Below are 20,679 nucleotides of genomic sequence, written 5' to 3'. Positions count from 1 at the left end.
CCATCATCTGCCTATCTGCTCCACTGTTGGGGTCACTAATGGAACTACAGTTACCTGGGTCTCAATCAGGGATCTGTCACTCTGCACCACAAAGCCAGGCCTGAGTCTGCAATCTTTTTTTTTATTTTAGCTTTGTGTTACTTTTGAATTGTTCTTTCTTCCTTAGCTCAGTGATAACATATAAAAGAGCTACACCAAGGACAGCTTTTTAGCCATGACTAAGAAAATGTATGCATTTATAGGAGACTTGTACCTTTGATAGCAGACCAGTTCATAGCATAGCTGTCTGTGGCTGACTGTATGAATATAATACAGAACACACCTCTATAAGTTTGATAGATCAAGTTCCCAAGATGCACTGACCTCAAATAACATATTAAGTAGGGGCATAGGGGTCTTCTCCTTCAAGTACAGTGGTGGGGCAAAGCCCACAGTAGAAAACATATATTTGAAGTCTTTTTGCAAACTTGCACTCAACTGTTTGCTTCCAAAGAGATGTGGATGCAATGAGGTCTCTGTTACCAGAACTTGATCCATTTGTAACGGTATCATAGACAGTGTTCCCTATGTGCAAATTTCATTATGAGTAAGCAAAATGTTGAACACAGAATAGTTAATATATTTTAGAATTCAAAATCATCCAAACAAAATTTCAGTTTGAAGCTGATTAAGAGTTGTGTTCCTTCATTGTTTTCCATGGAAAACAATGGACAGCATAATATCATACCGTTCTTTTTTTCTATAAAGTATGTCAACATTTGGAAATTCTAAACTGTTTCTATGCTTGGAAAGAGGATTAAAAATAAATTATTCTAATTTCATATAAATCAGAAAGGTGTCCCAAGATGCACTGACCTCAAATAACATATTAATGGTTAAGGTGTTTGCCTTACAAACACAAGGTACAGGGTTTGAGTCTCACAAGGGATAATTGGCTAGGCTTAAAATGGCTCACAAGGGCAGTTAGCTTAGTACTAATCTATGTCTATGTCTGTTTCTATGTCTATGTCTGTGTCTAGCAAATTGCTTTAGACACACCTCACTATAGTCCATATAGATGAGATGCTGTTTGATTTTCACTGGGGACACATTGCAGTTTCCTCTGCATTGACCCCCTTTTTCTAATTTTTTATATGTGACACTGTAAAAATTCATTATATCACCATGCAGGGAAATACTGAAATAGTTATTGTAGAATAATTCACAAAAAATGTAAAACGTCCTGTCTCTGTCATAATGTACTTTTTAATAATGTCACCACTTAGTTGGGATGAGTTAAAACAAAAGCCAGTATGATTTGTCTAGAATTAAACTCATTTAAAACAAAAATATAAAAAAAAAACTGCTTGTTAGATGGCCTTTTTAACATGCAATTTTTAAACTGAGATATTTAAATATCACAACCTGACAAACTGAAAGGCTTCTATATTCATACATGGTTGCTATTTATCAACAGACCAGATTCAAAACATCTGAGTTAAATCATTATCATTTGGTATGATATGTCTATTATACTAACTTACAGCTACAAGTAGTTTCATATATTGTGCTTTTGTGTGAACCAAGGTGATCTAGCATCCCTGATTTTGTATGATGGATTCATCAAGTTACAAATAGTACAACAAATGATTCTACTTGTGGTGTAATGAAGTAATAGGGGTTTGACCCATTTTATGATTCATGAATATGCTTGTCTTAACTTTTGGATGTCACCCTTCCTTATATGAGACCAAGCATTACTACCTCCTATAAGAGGATTGAATCAAGAAACTGTAACTATGGAATGTGATCCTTCCAAAAGGCAACATAATTTCAGATATTGCCACCACATATGAGGTTCATCCCTGTTCCTCATTTGTAAAGCCTGTAGTGAGTGAATGGAAGGTATATTGGAATTCCAGATATCAATCACAAAAATGAAGCCTTTTCCAATCCACACATTCCATACAATCTTATTGTAATTAAAACTTACTGTTTTATTAGCTCATAATGTGGAGCCAAACCACATAATAATAGTGTTACCTTTATCTAAGTCCCTTTGAATAACCATTTCCTCAAACCAGTCATCTAACCCTCCAGGGTCTCAAGCCTTGTTTGCTACAAAACAATAGTTAATGCATTGCTGCAAAAATTATCAAACTTAGTTCTCTTTCAAACCAGACTGGTTTATCTAATCATTTGACTCTTATATGCTTTCTACCAATAGAAGACAGACCACATGCTTAGATACTGTGGAAAAATAGTCCACCCTGTTTTAGTACTCTGCACATTTTTTCCTTACAATGCAAGGTTTATTTCCTTTCCTAAGATACACAACAACCTTTTTATAGATAGCAGATATAGAATTAGTTCTGATCATATGCAGTAAATATCTTAATACAAAAAGAGTTTTGGGCAACAGAAACCTTTTGACCACCTCAGTCCTTAACAAGAATGGGAGCTGTTCATGATTCCAGCTATCAATATGGTCATTTAACTGCTTGATTAATTCTTTAGAGTTTTTGTCAAGAATTTGTTCAAGGGCTATTAAGAAATGAATTCCCAAATATACAACCTTGTTTACTACTGGGGGCAGCACTTTTGCCATTTTGCCAATTATGATGAAGCTTAATGTGGGAGAGTGGATTTTGTTACATTTAATTGCAACCCTGACTATTATGAAACCATATTAGTACAATTCAAAATCTTGTCTAATGACTCTGTGGTTGGAGGACCAGACTATACAATCAACAGCAAACCAAGAAGTAAGCACCGAGTTTTTTGTCATCTGTCTTTAAAACAGAGCTATCATAATTGTTGTGTAGAATGAAATTGAGTTCATTCATAAGAAAAATAAAATAAGGGGATAAAGGACATTCATTGCATAGTTCCTTTATATAGTGTGATGAGATGGGACAATATGCCATTAGTCTCCACCACTGTTATGTGATAAATGTATAATAATTTATATTTCCTAATAAAAGATTCCAGAATCTGTATACTGCCATAATTTCCAATAAAAACCCAATTCACCAAGTCAAAGGCCTTGTGAAAATTGGCAAGGATGGTTGAAGCTGTAGAGTTGACACATATGCTTTATAATACAAATTCAGCAATAGTCATTTGAGGTCAGGGCCGCATTGTCTGGTTTTAATATAGCCTTGATGAGTGGTATTGACAAACTCTGTCATTATCTTTACCATTCTTTTCCATAGAGTTTTAATCATCATCATCTTTCGGCTGTTCCCGTTAGGAGTCGCCACAGCAGATCATCTGTTTCCATTTCTTCCTGTCCTCTGCATCTTGCTCTGTCACACCAACCACCTGCATGTCCTCTCTCACCACATCCACAAACCTTATCTTAGGCCTTCCTCTTTTCCGGTTACCTGGTAGCTTCATCCTTCATCCTCTTCCCAATATACTCAGCATCCCTCCTCAGCACATGTCCAAACCAACATAATCTTGCCTCTCTGGCTTTGTCTCCAAACCTTCCAACCTGGGCTGACCCTCTAATATACTTATTCCTAATCCTATCCACCCTTGTCACACTCAGTGCAAATCTTAACATCTTTAACTCTGCCACAACCAGCTCTAACTCCTGCCTTTTTGTCAGTGCCACTGTATCCAACCCATATAACATAGCTGGTCCCACTACCCTCTTGTAGACCTTCCCTTTCACTCTTACTGGTACTCGTCTGTCACAAATCACTCCTGACACTCTTCTCCACCCACGCCATCCTGCCTGTACTCTCTTCTTCACCTCTCTTTCACACTCACCATTACTCTGAACTATTAATCCCAAGTATTTAAACTCATCCACCTTCGCCACCTCTACTCCTTGCATCCTCACCATTCCTGTAGCCTCCCTCTCATTCACACACATATATTCTGTCTTAGTCCTGCTGACTTTCATTCCTCTTCTCTCTAGAGCATATCTCTATCTCGCCAGGGTCTCCTCCACCTGTTCCCTACTCTAACTACACAATGTCATCTACAAACATCATAGTTCACGGGGACTCCTGTCTAATCTCGTCTGTCAACCTGTCCATCACCATTGCAAATAAGGAAGGGCTCAGAACTGATCCTTGATGTAATCCCACCTCCACCTTAAACACATCTGTCACTCCCACCGCAGACCTCACCGCTGTCACACTACCCTCGTACATATCCCGTACCACTCTTACATACTTCTCTGACACTCCTGACTTCCTCATATAATACCACAGCTCCTCGCTAGGCACCCTGTCATATGCTTTCTTTACATCTAAAAATTCACAATGCAACTCCTTCTGACCTTCTCTGTACTTCTCCATCAAAACTCTCAGAGCAAACATCGCCTCTGTAGTGCTCTTTCCCGACATGATGATCACTAATCATCACGTCCCTTCTTAACCTAGCTTACACTACTCTTTCCCATAACTTCATGCTGTAACTGATCAATTTAATCCCACTGTAGTTACTATAGCTTTGCACATCACCCTTATTCTTAAAAATCGGTATCTAAACACTTTTTCTCCATTCCTCAGGCATCCTCTCACTTTCCAAAATTTCATTAAACAATCTGGCTAAAAACTCCACTGTTATTTCACCTAAACACCTCCATGCTTCTACAGGTATGTCATCTGGACCAACAGCCTTTACATTCTTCATCCTCCTCATAGCTATCCTTACTTCCTCCTTGCTAATCCATTTCGCTTCATGATTCACTATCCCCATATCATCCAACCTTCTCTCCCTCTCATTCTCTTTATTCATCAACTCCTCAAAGTACTCTTTCCATCTGCTCAACACACACTCCTCGCTTGTAAGTATGTTTCTCTCATTATCCTTTATCACCTTTACCTGCTACATATCTTTCCTAGCTCGGTCCCTCTGTCTAGCCAATTGGTACAGGTCATTTTCTCCCTCCTTAGTGTCCAACCTTTCATACAACTCTTCATATGCCTTATAAATCCTAATTTCTACACTTAATAATGAAATTGGTCTATAATTCATGGGATTTTGTAATCTAAGTATGTTTTGGGGAAAAATAATACTCTAACTTCCAAAGCATTTTTATCAAAACTTCCATGTGTCCAATTTTTAAAAACCCTTAAGTAATGGTGTGCATAATTACTTTTGAATGTAAGATAGAAAAAAGGTATCTGGTCATCAGTGCCTGGTACTTTACCTAGTATTAGTTGTTTGGATAGATCTGTCCTCCTCTTTCTCTGAAGATTTGCATAATGCCCATATCCCTGTGCTTCAATGGTACCTCCCCCTTCTAGATTTGAATAACTCCTGGATAAAAATTCTATTAATTTTCTTAGGTTCTGTAATCAGTTCCTCCCTTGTCTCAACAAATCTGTACAATCATCAGCTATTTCAGTCTCTCTCTCTCTCTCTCTTTCCTTCTCTTTCTCTCGACACTTTTGACCAAATATTTTTGTGACTGGATACCATAAGCCCAATAACAAAGTTCATGACATTCCCATTTTCTAATACTAATAATTTGTATGACTTTACATTGTTTCTTTAAATAATACATATTTTGAAGTGCTGTTTTATTTAAGCAATTATTTTTTTATACGCATGCTCATAATGTTTAATCTTGCTCTCTAGTTCCTAAATTTTTAACTGTACTGTCAGTAATTTAGATTTAGCAAGCTTTTTATACCAGATTCTAAAAATAGATTTAAAGCTACCCTGCAGTGTTGCAATATCTTCCATGACGTGGTGATAGGTGGCCCAATATTTCTCGATCCAGAATTATATAATTGCTACTTTGCCCAAATCATTTAACTATAAGGGATCCAATATAAGGGATCCAATTTATATGGAAGCTGTCTTTAACTTGATGATGTCATAAATAATGTATAACCAGTCTATGACTGGAAAGTGCTGACTGCACAATATCTATAGTATTTGTTTTGGAAATGCATCTCTGCAAAATCAAAAATATATTTAACTTGCTGACAATACCACTTAATAGATATAAAATGTGAACTCCTTAGTGACCAGGTTATGAATTCTTCAACCATTTTCAAGCCTTCATTCACTGCTAAGTTGCATTAAAAGGGAGTGGAATTCTATTTAGTTTCACCAAAAGAAAACTGAGTTACGGATCTATAGTTATATTAAAATCATCCTCTAAAATTATAGTGTCACTATGATGCGCATGATAATCCTCATTACATCCATTAATTCCTTACAAGGTGAGACCGCATCTTAATTTGCACCATAAAAATTATAAAATCATGCTGCTTGGTTACCCCATTGAATTCTCAGTATAATCCATCTGCCACATTAATGTTTAATGCATTTCTCTACTGCTCTCCCTGCAGATTTGTGAATTAAAATTGTTACTCCTCTCTTTGCTGATGTAGAACTGCTGCTCTAAGTTAGTTCTGGGAATGGATCTACCTTATATTTTGAAAAAACACAACGTGAAATTCACAACATCGAGACCACTTTGCCAAAATGGTATGTTATCGAACACCCGGAACACCGCAATTTCACTCCAGGAAACAAACCACTTGTCCACCAACACGGAAAAAACAAACCGAAGCAAATCAAACCAACTGTGAGATTGCAATATATTGGAGAAAAAAGCAAAGTTCACCATGATGGCCCAGTGGCTCATTTCTTGGAGTGAATTTCGGGTAAGTGCTTTTTTGACAATATAAAGCAGATCCCTGGGCATAACCTTTTCAGTAAAAGTTCATCATTCCTTTTCAGCTAAGTCTGTTGCAAAAATACAACTAGGGAGTTTTGATGCATAAGCCAGTTAATAACCGCATTAGTTTTAACAACGGTAGAAATACCATTCACATTTTATGTGGTGAAGGTGATAGCTGTTCCTCTGAGAGGGTTATCAATCACTGGGTGCTGTATATTGCTATATGCCAAGGAACAACTACATGTTTCTATATGAGCCAACCAAATAAGAAAATGAGTTTAACACCCATTAAAAAATAGAAAGAGAAATAAATATTGCAAATTAATTTATAATCTTCAGTAGGCTGAGCACCAGCTGACGCTACACAATAAACTTTAATCTTGCAATAATGCAAATTATCCTTTGTAGTTTCCCAATACCAATTAAAACACTTCAAAGCTGATCATCCTGTACATTAATACTATTGCTGGCAAGCGGTATAACCACTGTCCTCTGTACTAAATAATGACATCATTTATAATAAACCATGCTAAGATATTGACAACATATACCTCATAGTCAAATAACTCAGTTAAACTCAGTATGGCTCTTTACAGTAACTGATGTCTCTGGTAAGAACAACCAACTACATGTGCCTCTGTCAACCTGATTATACCCCATTATTCTGATTAAGTCTCCTGAGTGAGAGATAAAAGTGCTCAATGGCTGTGTAATTATTTTGTTTTATTAAAGTGGAGTCTGCTTTTACAGCCTATGTTGGGGTGCTTTTCTTTGATTCTTAGTATACCCCATTATTGCCAAATGTACAGCCCAGCAAATACACATCAAAATGTGCGTCAGTGAAGAGGTCATGGACAAATTACTAATATTATCACAGAAAAGTCTACATTGTTTTTAAATGAACCAACATTATCTCTAACATGTTGCATCCATTATTTGGGTAGTAATATATGTGTAAAATGACTAATGCCAATTTACCTTTCTTAAGCCATGTAATAGTTTGCAACAAGAAGTGATGTGGATAATAAAAACAAGGATACAGTTTAGCAGGAAAAGCCCATTATGATCTTTTTATTTTACAAACTACATAGCAGTTATTATTAACAATAAACACTGCATTATGTTGTCTTGCTGTACATTTAAAGCAGGTAAAAAATACAGTTATTTTGTTCCACACCATTCATAACTGTTCAATTATTTCCACATGTAACTTCCAGTCTGTCTTTAATGCCTATATGTCATATACGTGTTGCAGCTATTTGTTGGACACTTCATCTGACTGAGCGACAGAGGCTCCATCCAGCCAACTTGCTTTGACCTCTTGTATATACTCCAGGGATAACTGCAGACCTGCTAACTCCATATCCTCAGATTTTCTAATATTGTCAGAAGACTGGCAAGGCTGTAAACCATCAATAGAGACCTATAATAATTTCTACTTAACCTCTCTCCCCATGGTTAGCTGCTTTAGATGTTTGTGAATTCAAACCCATTCCTTTCTTGGATGCTGGGGATTTAATAATAGTGCCACTGTTAGTTTTGTCTCTCCTTTTGGAAATCACACCATGTAGTCCTTGTTTAAGAGTGTATGTGTATGACTTTCTGGGGTGGGAATTCTCCCATTCCATTAAGAAGCCTTCAATATCTGCATGAACCACAAACCAAAAGTTCTGTATCCCTTTGTTATAGCATGAATTTTGGGGAATCGTAACACCACTCCAAACCCTACTTCCCCTGTCTAGCTCAAATAAAGGGCCAGAGCTGAATGCATGGAGAGCAATGCTGCACTATCTTAATTGGGTGACCAGCTAACTTCAAGTTAGCATTGAGATCTCATTAAAATCACTTCTCTGTCACTATAGTCATTATAGTCAAGGAATTTAAAAATAAAATGTATTACATAGTTTTGAATTTTCTTGCCTTGACTGAATCCAGTGTGATCTTGCAATAACTGGAGGATGCTCCACCATAAGCAGCAACTTCATCTCTCATGTAATAAAGTTTATGGGGTCTAGTCCCTCCACTCTTTTTGGCAGACCAAGTACACAGTGGATGTTTTGCAGTGAGCTGTTTTCCCTCTCACTGAGTTTTGCCTCTATTTGCAGTGCATGGGCTTATGTATCTGCAATGGACTTAAATTGAATGGCAGTCACATATCTTTCTCCTTTAGTTCTTCCTGCTGCAACGCAATCGACTGTTGGATCTGGTTGAGTAGCTGATCATGATAAGATGTCATCTCTTTAATGAATATCCTCAGTAGATTTGTGCAGGAGCTGCATAATGGTGTCTAGCGACACTTTAATATTGGGAAGGTCTTGCAAGATTTGAGAAGGAAAAGCCATCTTGGATTGACAGGCATTGAGGTATAAGGTGTGCAAATATTAAGCAAAATGTTGAAATTAATACAGCATCCATTCTAAAGATGAGAAAAGGAGATACGTATAAGCACCTGCCATTCATTACATAAATGTATAGTACATATTATTTTTACTTTACTGGCAAAATAATACATAGTATATAATTAAGCCTTCTGCTCTATGCACATGCTTGTGTGTACCCTTGTTCTAGGGTGGAATTATTGCTTGTTACAGAGTTAGGTCTTGTTGGTTGTTTGACCAGTTGCTTTAGGCTGTGGTGTATTAGCATTTTATTTAATGTTTGGACAGATGGTTTGGCAGCATTTATGTTGAAATCTCTCAGAAGAATTGTGCTTTGTGGTATACCTACTGGAAAGATATTTTGGAGTAGATGTTGCAGGGAATTTATGGAAGGGGAGGGACATAGAGTGTGCTAATGTATATATTGGTACGACCACCAGTAGTTATGTTACCTAATATCTGGTTTGCATCATAACTATTATTGGTTTCTGTTGTATGTTCTCTTTGGATAGTGATTGATGAATTATTGTGTAGTAGAAGGGCAATACCTCTACCTGGTGTCTCTTCAGACCTGTTTTTGTAGATAACAGGTAAAGTTAGAATGTATGTAACATGATGGACAGTTGTCATTTTTAAGCCATGTTTCAGTTATGTCTAATTTATGGGGTTTTCTTCATTAATTTAAGCTTCTAGTCCTGTTATTTGTTTACGCTTCTAATATTCATACATGTATTTTTTAGATTTATAGAGATGGATGTTCTTGTGACTGAGTCCGGCCTTTGGGAAGTGTTTAGGTTTGGGACTACACTTGATGATTGAGAGGCAAGTGAGTTATTGGTTGGACCAGGATTCATTAGAATGACACCATTTAGCATTAATGTTGTTATAAGAAGGAAATGTATGATACACTTTTCTCAAAGAATAGCATGGGGTTTGAAGTAATTTTGCAGAAGATACATATGCATAGTACTCTGCTTTTTACATTTGTTAGAAATTTGGAGTAAGATGAGGTGTAGGACTGATTAAGTTGTAGTGAGACTTGCATTGCATTGCATCAGTGTTTTGCAGTGGTATAGTGTCATGAGAATTTGGAAGAGAAGTAGGATAAGGAACGTGTTGGTGTTAGAGATTATTCTATATGTTTTCATTTAGTGGGGTTTTAGTTGTGTAGTTGTTGAGATTTGTAATGGGGATGTGGATTGTAATTTGTAATGCAATAGTCAATAGATTATGAATAATGCAGTTGTATGTAGTAATATACAGATGTAATAGCTTAAAAGACAGTAAAACCTAATTTAGAGGATGGATGGTTGATAAGTAGAATTTGGTTTCAGTTATTATGACTATGGCTGTATGATCATTCCACAGTGGTAAGTTTAATATTTGTGGGTTGAGCTGAGTAGTGGAAAGTAAATTGATGTGGGTTGCGGTTGGTGCTCATACCTCTCAACTGTACAGGTTTTGCAGAATGTCCAGATTTCTGCCTCATATTTTCGGTGTGTTCCCCCTAATATCTGTCCCTGTCTGGCAAATAGCCGAGGAATGGAGTCATGAAATAATGACAAACATTTGAGTTTAAGACTCCACATCCTATTAACTTTCCAAGTTTGTAAGAGCAATATTTAAAATCTGTCCCTATATGTCCCCCCATCATTTTAGGCTTTTTCCAGATTTTCTGCTCTAAGAGGTTGAGAAGCATGTTGCTGTCAGGGGAGATGAGGGTGTGCCAAGCAGATGTGGTTTACTGGGGAATTGAATTCACAAATAGATTTAATGATATGGGGTGAGTGGGAATGGGAGTATAGTGGATAAAGAAGTGAAGCCACATGTAGTGCGGCAAAATGGAGCAGAACTATCCACCCCCCATGGAAATTCATACCACACTAAGATTTACAGAAAAAAATAAATAAATAAACAAACAATCTTTGCCTTTCCTGTACTCTGTGGGTAATAAACCCTCAATAATGTTGACTGTGGTTCCAGTTAGTTCTAAAACTAAATTATATAGTTGCTAGAATAGGTCAGCCTTCACTGAAAAAAGAAGCAGAAAATTTAAATGCTTATTTATCTAAGGAAGAAATCCTGCTCACAGGTAAGAAAGTGATTAACTCTCCAGATATAATGGCTTTAACAGATGAAGTGTTCTTTTCCTTTAGTAGCAGCATTGGCTGCAAGATCAGTGGTACAGATGGTTTTTAGCAACTTAACTAGTGGTATCCATAGATGTCTGTCTATTTACTGCCTGTATAGAACAACAACTTTTACAAGCTGCAAACTCTTCTTAGCAGTACACTAATTCTGTGCAGAATGAGAGGCAAACTGCTGACTTTCAACATTGTGTGAAGGGGGCAATCTTGCAAGATAAGTGGCACCCAAAAATCTCTGCCTATTTGTTGCCTACAGAAGGCAACAACTTTTGCAGCCTGAAAACAAACCTTCACAGAACAATGCTACATTTGTCTAGAATGAGAAGTATACCAATAACTTTCATCACTGTGTGAAAGGGGCAGTCTTGCAAACCTTGAGTAGCCTTTATCCTTGGGGAGTTACCTTGTGTATTTATCCATCTATCTGTGTATATATATATATATATATATATATATATATATATATATATATATATATATATATATATATATATATATATATATATATATATATATAGAGAGAGAGAGACAGCACTCCAATTTTCCAGCAATGCTCTTAAATTCCAGTTATAAATCCTCTTCATTCATTCATATGTTTGCTCCATGAACCATTAATAAAAGTGAAGGTATAATTTGCACTAGAAATGGTGCTGGGTAACTTGAATGTTTTTTGGCAATTTGCCAGTTGTGTACCCACATACTCAGCCCCTGGGACAATTTAGCATCACCAATTAACCTTCTAGCATGCATCTCATGCACAGGAAGAAACTGGAGACAATGGTGGATGGTGGCACATGCAAACTACCAGAGAAGATACACCAACTAGTATGAGGAGTTACTGTTAGTGGAAGTACTTTTATGGCACCCTGGTATAACATGTTACTATAAAAAAAATCATTAGTAATGCTGAGTTATGCTTATTTGTATTTCAGAGTTAAAGTTATTTTAAAAATGGAAGTACAAAGATGCATCAAAATACCAGGCTCAAAGGAAGATTAAAAGAAAATAAGTAGTAGAAGCATAATGACAGGTGTGAAACATTCATTGTGTGTCACAATAGGTGTAAAACATTCATTGTGTGTCAAAACAGGTGTGAAACATTCATTTTGTGCAACAACAGGTGTAAAACATTCATTGTGTGTCATGACAGGTGTAAAACATTCATTGTGTGGCACAGCAGGTGTGAAACATTCATTTTGTGTCACAACAGGTGTAAAACATTCATTGTGTGTCACAACAGGTGTAAAACATTTATTGTGCGTCACAACAGGTGTGAAACATTCATTGTGTGTCACGACAGGTGTAAAACATTCATTGTGTGTCACAACAGGTGTAAAACATTTATTGTGTGTCACAACAGGTGTGAAACATTCATTGTGTGTCACAACAGGTGCGAAACATTAATTGTGTGTCACGACAGCTGTGAAACATTCATTGTGTGTCACGACAACTGTGAAAAATTCACTCTGTGTCATGACAGGTGTGAAACATTCATTGTGTGTCACAATAGGTGTAAAACATTCATTGTGTGTCAAAACAGGTGTGAAACATTCATTTTGTGCAACAACAGGTGTAAAACATTCATTGTGTGTCATGACAGGTGTAAAACATTAATTGTGTGGCACAGCAGGTGTGAAACATTCATTTTGTGTCACAACAGGTGTAAAACATTCATTGTGTGTCACAACAGGTGTAAAACATTTATTGTGTGTCACAACAGGTGTGAAACATTCATTGTGTGTCACGACAGCTGTGAAACATTCATTGTGTGTCACGACAACTGTGAAAAATTCACTCTGTGTCATGACAGGTGTGAAACATTCATTGTGTGTCACGACAGGTGTGAAACATTCATTGTGTGTCACAACAGGTGCGAAACATTAATTGTGTGTCACGGCAGTTGTGAAACATTCATTGTGTGTCACGACAGGTGTGAAACATTCATTGTGTGTCATGACAGGTGTGAAACATTCATTGTGTGTCACAACAGGTGTGAAACATTCATTGTGTGTCACGACAGGTGTAAAACATTCATTGTGTAATACAAGACTAGAGCTGAAGGGAATAGTGTTTATACAAATATGTATTCTTTCAACTTCCTGATATTAATTTCTGTCCCAAGGTAGTTGCAACTGGCTTGAAAATATTTAACCTGACTCATGGTGCTCTTAACAGAAATGTACAAAGATAAGTAAATACTGGAAGAGAAATAGCAGATGAGGTTTATGGGAAGGATAATGTCCTGAATACCTATGCACAGGTATGTTTCCCACAGCCTCTAATAAATGAGGCTATATTACAACATAGCGTGGCAGAAAATGGTATAGTGTCAATGGAGAAGGAAGACATGAGCAGTAAAGTCATGGTTATGTAAAATCTGCATATCTAATAACTGGAGAGTGAAAGTTTTTGGTTTTGGTGATGATGACACACAGTACAAAGGAAAAGACACATTTTAAACCAGTAAAAAAGACCTGAAAGTGATGCTGGCATTACTTTTGCAATTTAGAGCTCTTATTATCTTCATAATTTGTAGGGCCACGGTGGTGCAGCGGTTAGCATTGTCACCTCACAGCAAGAGGTTCTCCCATTCGATTCTCAGCTGGAGCACCTTTTGTGTGGAGTCTGCATGTCCTCCCCACAATCGAGTGACATTAAAGATATGCAGGTAGGTGCGAGCGTGAATGGGTGTGCCTTCCTTGGAGGTTGGGCATTGAGCTGGCAACTTGGCACCATAAAAATCCACTGCCAATCATTAGCGGACCAGAGTTTGGCTGTGGCGACCCCTAAAAGCCGAAAGACATTACTATTATTTTCATAATTTGGGCATGATTGTTCTCTAACTCTTCTTGTTTTGGTTAGTGATAAATCCATTCTTTTATATTTTGTTCCATTGCCCAGTTCTCTTTTTAGATTATGTATCTCAGTATACATGTCCAATTGCATGTGCCATTAAGTATTAATTCACTAAACTGTAAGAATAGGGAACAAAGAACAGGTAGGAACTTCTAAAGCAGTGTTATTATTTTCAGGAATAGTAAAATTAACGAGCATAAGAGAACAGGAAATAAAAGACATATAAAACACTGATTATGACATAGATGCCTCATGTTCAGTGAGAGACATAGGTTTAGGAGGTGCCATACAGGTGAGGATAGGAATGAGAAGTTGCTACCAGCCTGCCTATGCTAGGAGAAAGGAAGTGATCTAGACTGCTGCTTGGTTGACATCTGCAGGAGTGGAGGTGTATGGTCACTTCTCTATGAATTGTACGTGTTTGATGCTAAGCAGAGGTACTCTGTATTGGTAGTGGAATGACAAGTGTGGCTGCCTGCATGTGCCCCTTGAGAGCAGCAATCACAGAACTCACTGCCACTTACAGAGATGGTTGTAGTTGAGTAGTTGGTTGTAGGATCAGCAGACTAATCCACTTCCTAATCCACAATTCTTGCATTTGAAGTGATGAATCAGCTGAATAAGCTTCTGACCTGGTCAGGGAATGAAGGTGCTGTGGTGTTGTCACCCATACCAGGGCAGGAAAGGGCAGTGGCATTGTCACACAGATCAGAGAATTAATGATCTGTGTTCTTGCCACCTAGACCAGTGAGGGAATGTGCTGTGGTGCTGTCACCCAGAGCAAGGAAAGCAATGGGCTATTATGGTGTTGTTATCCAGACCAGGGAAGAAATACGCTGCAATGTTGTCATCCAGACAAAGGAAGGAATGGGCTTGATCATCATCCTAAAGTAGAAACAGATGGGTTCATTGACTGCAGGTAGGGGAGCCACTGTGCAAATCATGTGGACAATACCAAAAATGGGGTATAATTAGATGGCAGAATTGACTGCCTATTATTTCATTCAAGTCATACCAGCTTCAATAGCTAAGATACTTAAACATACTTTATGCTGAGGAAATCTGATTAACACATATAGTATTCCTGAACATTTATATGCATGTTGACCTATGCCATAATACATAATATAAGTAGATTAGTTGCAAAATACAAAAAAGAGCTTAGTTTAGCTATTTTCAGTCAGTTTACAGTCACAGTACTGTTGCATCCATTCTTTATAATGGAATATTAGTGTTATAATATCATGTGTGTATAGTTTTATATTGTGGAAATACAAGGGTAGAGTACAGCTCAGCTATATGGACTGCAGCCATCAATGAACAATCCACATAACACAGCATGAAAGCATAGTCCAAATGAACTTCTGCTCAATGTACTATAGCCCTGTCTGAGCTACATGTAGAAACTGGCAAAGTCCGTGTTTAATCACTTATCTGTATAAGACCAGGTCTGATTTTTAGCTATATTCTATAGTGCCATATTTAGTATTACTACTACAGTGCTGCATCAGGACTACACCACTCCTGTTTCTGTATACTAAAGCTAAGATTGTTCTATGTCATAGCAAGGAGAATATGGTAAGATACCACACCAGTAGATTTAATAGGGTCCCTATTAGATCGACGAAAAATCAAAATCTTGAACACCTTAGATGTCGAAAATGCCATTCTTCGTAATCACTATTGTAAGATTGTGGTACAGTGAAGATCAGAACATTTGCCCTTTCCACACTGTAGTGCTATCTCGGAGTTGGAATATATATTTAGTGGGGGAGGACAGTCCCCCACAATAGCGATTTTGATTACCTGCATTTCCGCTCATGTGAGCATTCGGGATTTTGAAATTTCGTCTATATAATATAGACCTGATTTAATAGACATATTCTCTTGGAGTCACACTGTCATTTCTGCTATTCTGAAGAGCGCAGTTACATTTCCATGGAATTTCAAAAGGTATCCTCTTCATTTGTATCTCACTGGTACTTGTTAACCTTCCATGTAAGTTTCTGTTGACAGAGCCTAGACCACCCTAATCAGTCTCATGGTTGCACCTAACCTGTACCTTTCACCTTGCTGGTAGTCAATCCCTATGGCGGCTCTATTCAGCTTTTTTATGATAAGCCTGACAAGGCTATGTGAGTTTAAGGACCACTAAGCACTCACCAGTAAAAACAAATGCAACCTCATTTCAAGGCAGAGGTCCAAGTATCTCTGTTATAGGTGAGGTTCACTGATCTTTTGAATGAACCATCAAGGGGAGGATGTCACATTTTTGTATAAATGTTATGAATATAGGTGCCAATGGTCACCTCGTCAGCACTACAAAGCTTAAACTAACATATTTTAAGGGTGACATGGACATACAGACTGCTCCACCATGACTAGTTGAGGAGGACAGTTCTACATCCAAATAAGACAGACCACTCTTAAACAAGAAATATGTTTCCAGAACCAGTGCAATGTGAAGAGGTAAGACCAACTATATCTAGATTGCACTTCTCTTAGGATAATGACCACATCATGTTGAAGAGGCTCACAAGCTACCATTAACCTTTCACTTCTGTTACCTGGAACTTTTTTTCTAGTAGTAGAGTCATCCATGCCAAGATGGTATAAGACAATAGGCCAGACAAAGAGCAATTCAAAAGTCATCCATCCCCATTGATGCTCATTTGAAGAGTAAGAAGATCTCACCTGTTATGGAGCTACTGGGACTAAACTGTGGACCTGCATCCAGGGGTGGTGTTGATCTCCAAATGCTTGGTGTTTGATGTCTGTGTGATCAAAATAGCTCATAGAGACTCAGCCAAAAGAGTTACATTGTGGGCTCACCAGTTGTATTATAAAAGGAGAGAGTCAGTTCAATACCAGCTGTAAGGCTGGTAGAACTGCAACAAGGTAAGACAGACTAGACCCTGAAATTAATTTTCTAATAACTGCTGGGGTGCAGAGTGTCATCTCACTGCAGTAGATGGAGACAGTGCTAGTATAGGAGGTTGGCACTGCCAACTAGATGTAGTTGTCCTTTTATTTATGGATAACATTGGGTGTGAAAACAGATTTCTTCATTACAGATAGTTTCCAAGAGGTATAGCTATAGTGGGGCAAAGCATGTAGCTGCTCCATGAAAAAGGTGGCATGGGGCATGATCTTCAGATGACAATCAGGTGGCAGTGCATTACTGGCATTCAGAAATGATTGCCAATCCTGCATTTGGGGTCAGGGCAGAAACACTTCAATGCTCTGTGTGTCATTAGTCTGCAGCAAGTCACTTATACTTTCTTTTTTTTTTTCCTTTGGGCCATACAATCCTCAACTTAGAGATAAGCTGAGTACCAGATTGTGAAGTTGCACAGGTGCCACAAAAATAACATTGGCAATGGTTGCCTCCTTCCCTCCTCAGAAATTGCCATTCCAGTAAAGATCTTTGCATATAGAAATACTCATAATTCAGTAGTTATGTGCCATTCATTTCAAGTTTGGGCCTGTAGATAGATCAGCCTCCTCGGTATCCTTGAAAATTGCAAAAAGAAAAATACTGTGTGTTGCTGGTGCATATGTACCTAATAGCTATTCAGAGTATTCACAGTTCTTCGGCAACATGGGTTAAATAATAAATATGGTAACAATTTGAAATGTTAGAACCTGCAAGAGTGAGTCCTGAAATGCAGAGACTGAATGACTGAAACACTGGACTTTAATATACCAAGTCCGAGATGTAGTTTCTCAGAATATTCCCTTTTCTCTGCGGTATGGCAATCTTGGAGTTGGTATATATAAGTCAGGAGAGTATTGCGGTGCAGGTGGGGGCTTGTTCCCCTAAAAAAAGAAGTTTTAAGGAGAAGAGTGATTTTGAAATTTGTTCTTCTCTGGGTTTTTGGTCTTTTTTTTTTTTGGATTTCTGACACTTGGCATTTCAGGTGCAGACATTTATTTCAATAGGGAGATGATAAATGCAGTACTTCTTACTGACTTTGCAGTTCTAAAGTGGGCTTTCAATAGTGATACAGGAAGTGGAGTTTTGGAGTTGCCTGTTTGGAAATAAATGGGTGGTATCACTCTGCTTATATAAACCCAATTTGAGAACTTATTCTGAACTTCTGCAACAGTAATTCCAGGCACCATATTAAAAAAAAAAAGAAAACGAAAAAAAAAGCTATTTATAGTCTGAATTTTAGAACATTATTTGGGATTCTGGATTTACTGGCCTAAATATATTAATAAAGGCACGTGAAGTGCTTGCTTCGGCAGCACATATACTAAAACTGGAACATTACAGAGAAGATTAGCACAGTCCTGAGCAAGGATGACACCCAAATTCATGAATGATTCTGTATTTTTATTGTAAATAGTTTGTTTTCTGTATTGAATAAAATATTTTTTCAGAAAAGTAAAAGAAATAAAGACATGTAAAAGTAAATAAAGGGTTGCAGCACTTTCAAAATCGATTTAACTGGAATTCTCTTATGCCCTGAAGGGGTGACTTGCATATCTCCCATGATTCCCTCACCAAGGGATGTTTGTAAATTATGTTCTGCCTGGTTCTCTCTTATTTTTCTGTGTATGTATTTGGTGTGAGACTTGTTTGCTTATTCATATTCTGTGCTTGGTACAGCAACACATTGGACCAAAGGATAATGATTGAGTGTTTTTGTTAACCAGGGAAGAGCACTCATCAGCACTGACTTCATATGTGAGGTAGTGTTCTCCAGACATTTGGGTTAAGCATGAATGAGTTAAAGAGATTAGATGGCTAGGATGAAGGCTGGCTAGACCTCACAACACTAGACATGAGCTTCGGGTGCCCTGAGAATGACTAACCTTTGCTTCTTTGCAAGATGGGTTTAGCTCCTACTCTAGCATCTGCTTCTGGGCACCAGTGATGAGAAAGGCCTTCCATGCAATGTCAGTAGGAAGGAACAGGTCTTTAGGTTTGACCAACAAATCCTGACAGGCAGGAAGGAAGCATCTGTAGAGCCATCAAAGCAAAGACCTGGGAGGAATTTAAAAAGGCCATGTTTAGTGAGTTTTAATACCACCGAAGACATTCTAGTATGCTGGTGTGAGATACTGCTCAGGCTGTTCTCTTTGTGAAGAGGCCCTAATTATGAGTGGTGACTTTTTTTGGAAGGTAGACTGAACACTGATGAACTTTTGAGACTAGTGGGTATGCCCTACTTTTAAGGAGGCAATGCTACAAGCTACTTGAAAAATATATTTTCTGTGGATAAGGTTACTATGGCAATGAAACAGAACCATGGATGCAAGGTTGCTTGATTAGATACTATCCAACTAAAATGATGAGATCAACAGATATTGTTGAATTACTGTGGTTAATATTCCTTTTGTGATTTGAAATGGAAGACAACTTCTTCTGTATTTGATCACTTGCGTGCTGGCCTCAGTTTTTAACAAGAGAAACAAGAAGTAGTATACTAGATATCTATAGGGGTTGTGCCCCTCTGCTTACCTGTGAAAGAAAGGAGAATGTATCAGGTGATGACCTTCTGCTGTATGATGAGCAATGCAGATTTCTCATATCTGTAGAACATTTGATTGTCTTTTTCATTGTACAACTGTTGAAACAGCCAAGTGTGTTTGCGATTATTGTCAGTGTCTGCTTTGTACACCTTGAAAAGGCTTATAGCAATGTACTCTGGAATGTCTTGAGTGAGGTTCTACAACAGCACAGAGTACCAGGCCACTACTGGGTCCCATTTAGTTATGATCTTTACAGAGTGGCAATTCTGTCTGCATTCTCTGCATTAAATCAGATATGTTCAAGGTAGGTATGTGACATGTCTTCCTTTCAGTTTGTGATTTTCATGGACAGGACATCAAAGTGCAGCTGAAATACATTGAATGTCTAATATGTACATGGTGTGGTTTGTTTCTTTGTAAGTTGCTGACATATTTATACTCTTGGCTTGCTTTTGTATATGAAATGACAGGAGCGAAAATCAGCACCTCCAAACCAATAATCATGGTTTGCTCCTTATAACTGTCTGCAAGTCAGGGGTAGCAGGTGTCACAGTTGGATGAGTTCATGTATCTTAGAGTCTTATATACAACTGAGGTTTGACAACTTAAGGTCTATTGTCAGCAGAGCTGCAGCTATTGTACTGGACAGTGATATGAAGCTGAGGTTATAACATGAAGTTCTGATTCACCTATGCCCAAGAACGTTTGGTAGTGACTAAAAAGGTGAGATAGCAAAAACATCTAGTAAAAGTATGCTTCCTTCACAGATGTGATGGTCTCAGTTTCTGTGCTACAGTGAGGAGTTCATCAATCTGGGAAGCCTGGATCTTGGAGCAGATTTGTTGCTTGCCCAGTTTGAAAGGTGTGAATTGAGGTGATTTGTGTACCTAGATACCCCTGGTTGTTTTCTGCAGAAGATATCCAAAGCATGACCCAATGAAAGGAGACTGTAACATAACAGGGATATTCTGGGCAGGTTGTGTAGCTCAGGTTTCATGGGTACATATGGGGACCTAGAAGATGAACTGCAAAATTTTCAAGAAATCGGAGAAGCTGTTCTTTTCTCTTAAGCCTGCTAACCTTATTACCTTTGCCAGGACAAGCAATTACAAAAATACATGAAAGAAAAAGAGCATGTGCATACACAGCCAGGGATATGAAATGGTGAGTGGAAGCAAAC

At 37.8% G+C, this 20,679-nt stretch overlaps 1 non-coding gene across 1 annotated transcript; it reads left to right on the top strand.

Moving 5' to 3' along the window:
* The first annotated feature begins 18,253 nt into the window (after window positions 1–18,253).
* On the top strand, window positions 18,254–18,359 carry LOC122793824. Its single transcript, XR_006363552.1, has one exon. It is a non-coding gene; the product is annotated as a U6 spliceosomal RNA (small nuclear RNA).
* The last annotated feature ends 2,320 nt before the right edge of the window (window positions 18,360–20,679 follow it).

The sequence above is a fragment of the Protopterus annectens genome, chromosome 2.part0 (assembly GCF_019279795.1).
Source record: "Protopterus annectens isolate FY-2018-M chromosome 2.part0, PAN1.0, whole genome shotgun sequence".
Lineage (NCBI taxonomy): Eukaryota > Metazoa > Chordata > Ceratodontiformes > Protopteridae > Protopterus > Protopterus annectens.
The sequence above is the reverse complement of the archived record's forward strand: the minus strand, read 5'-3'. Positions and strand labels throughout refer to the sequence as shown.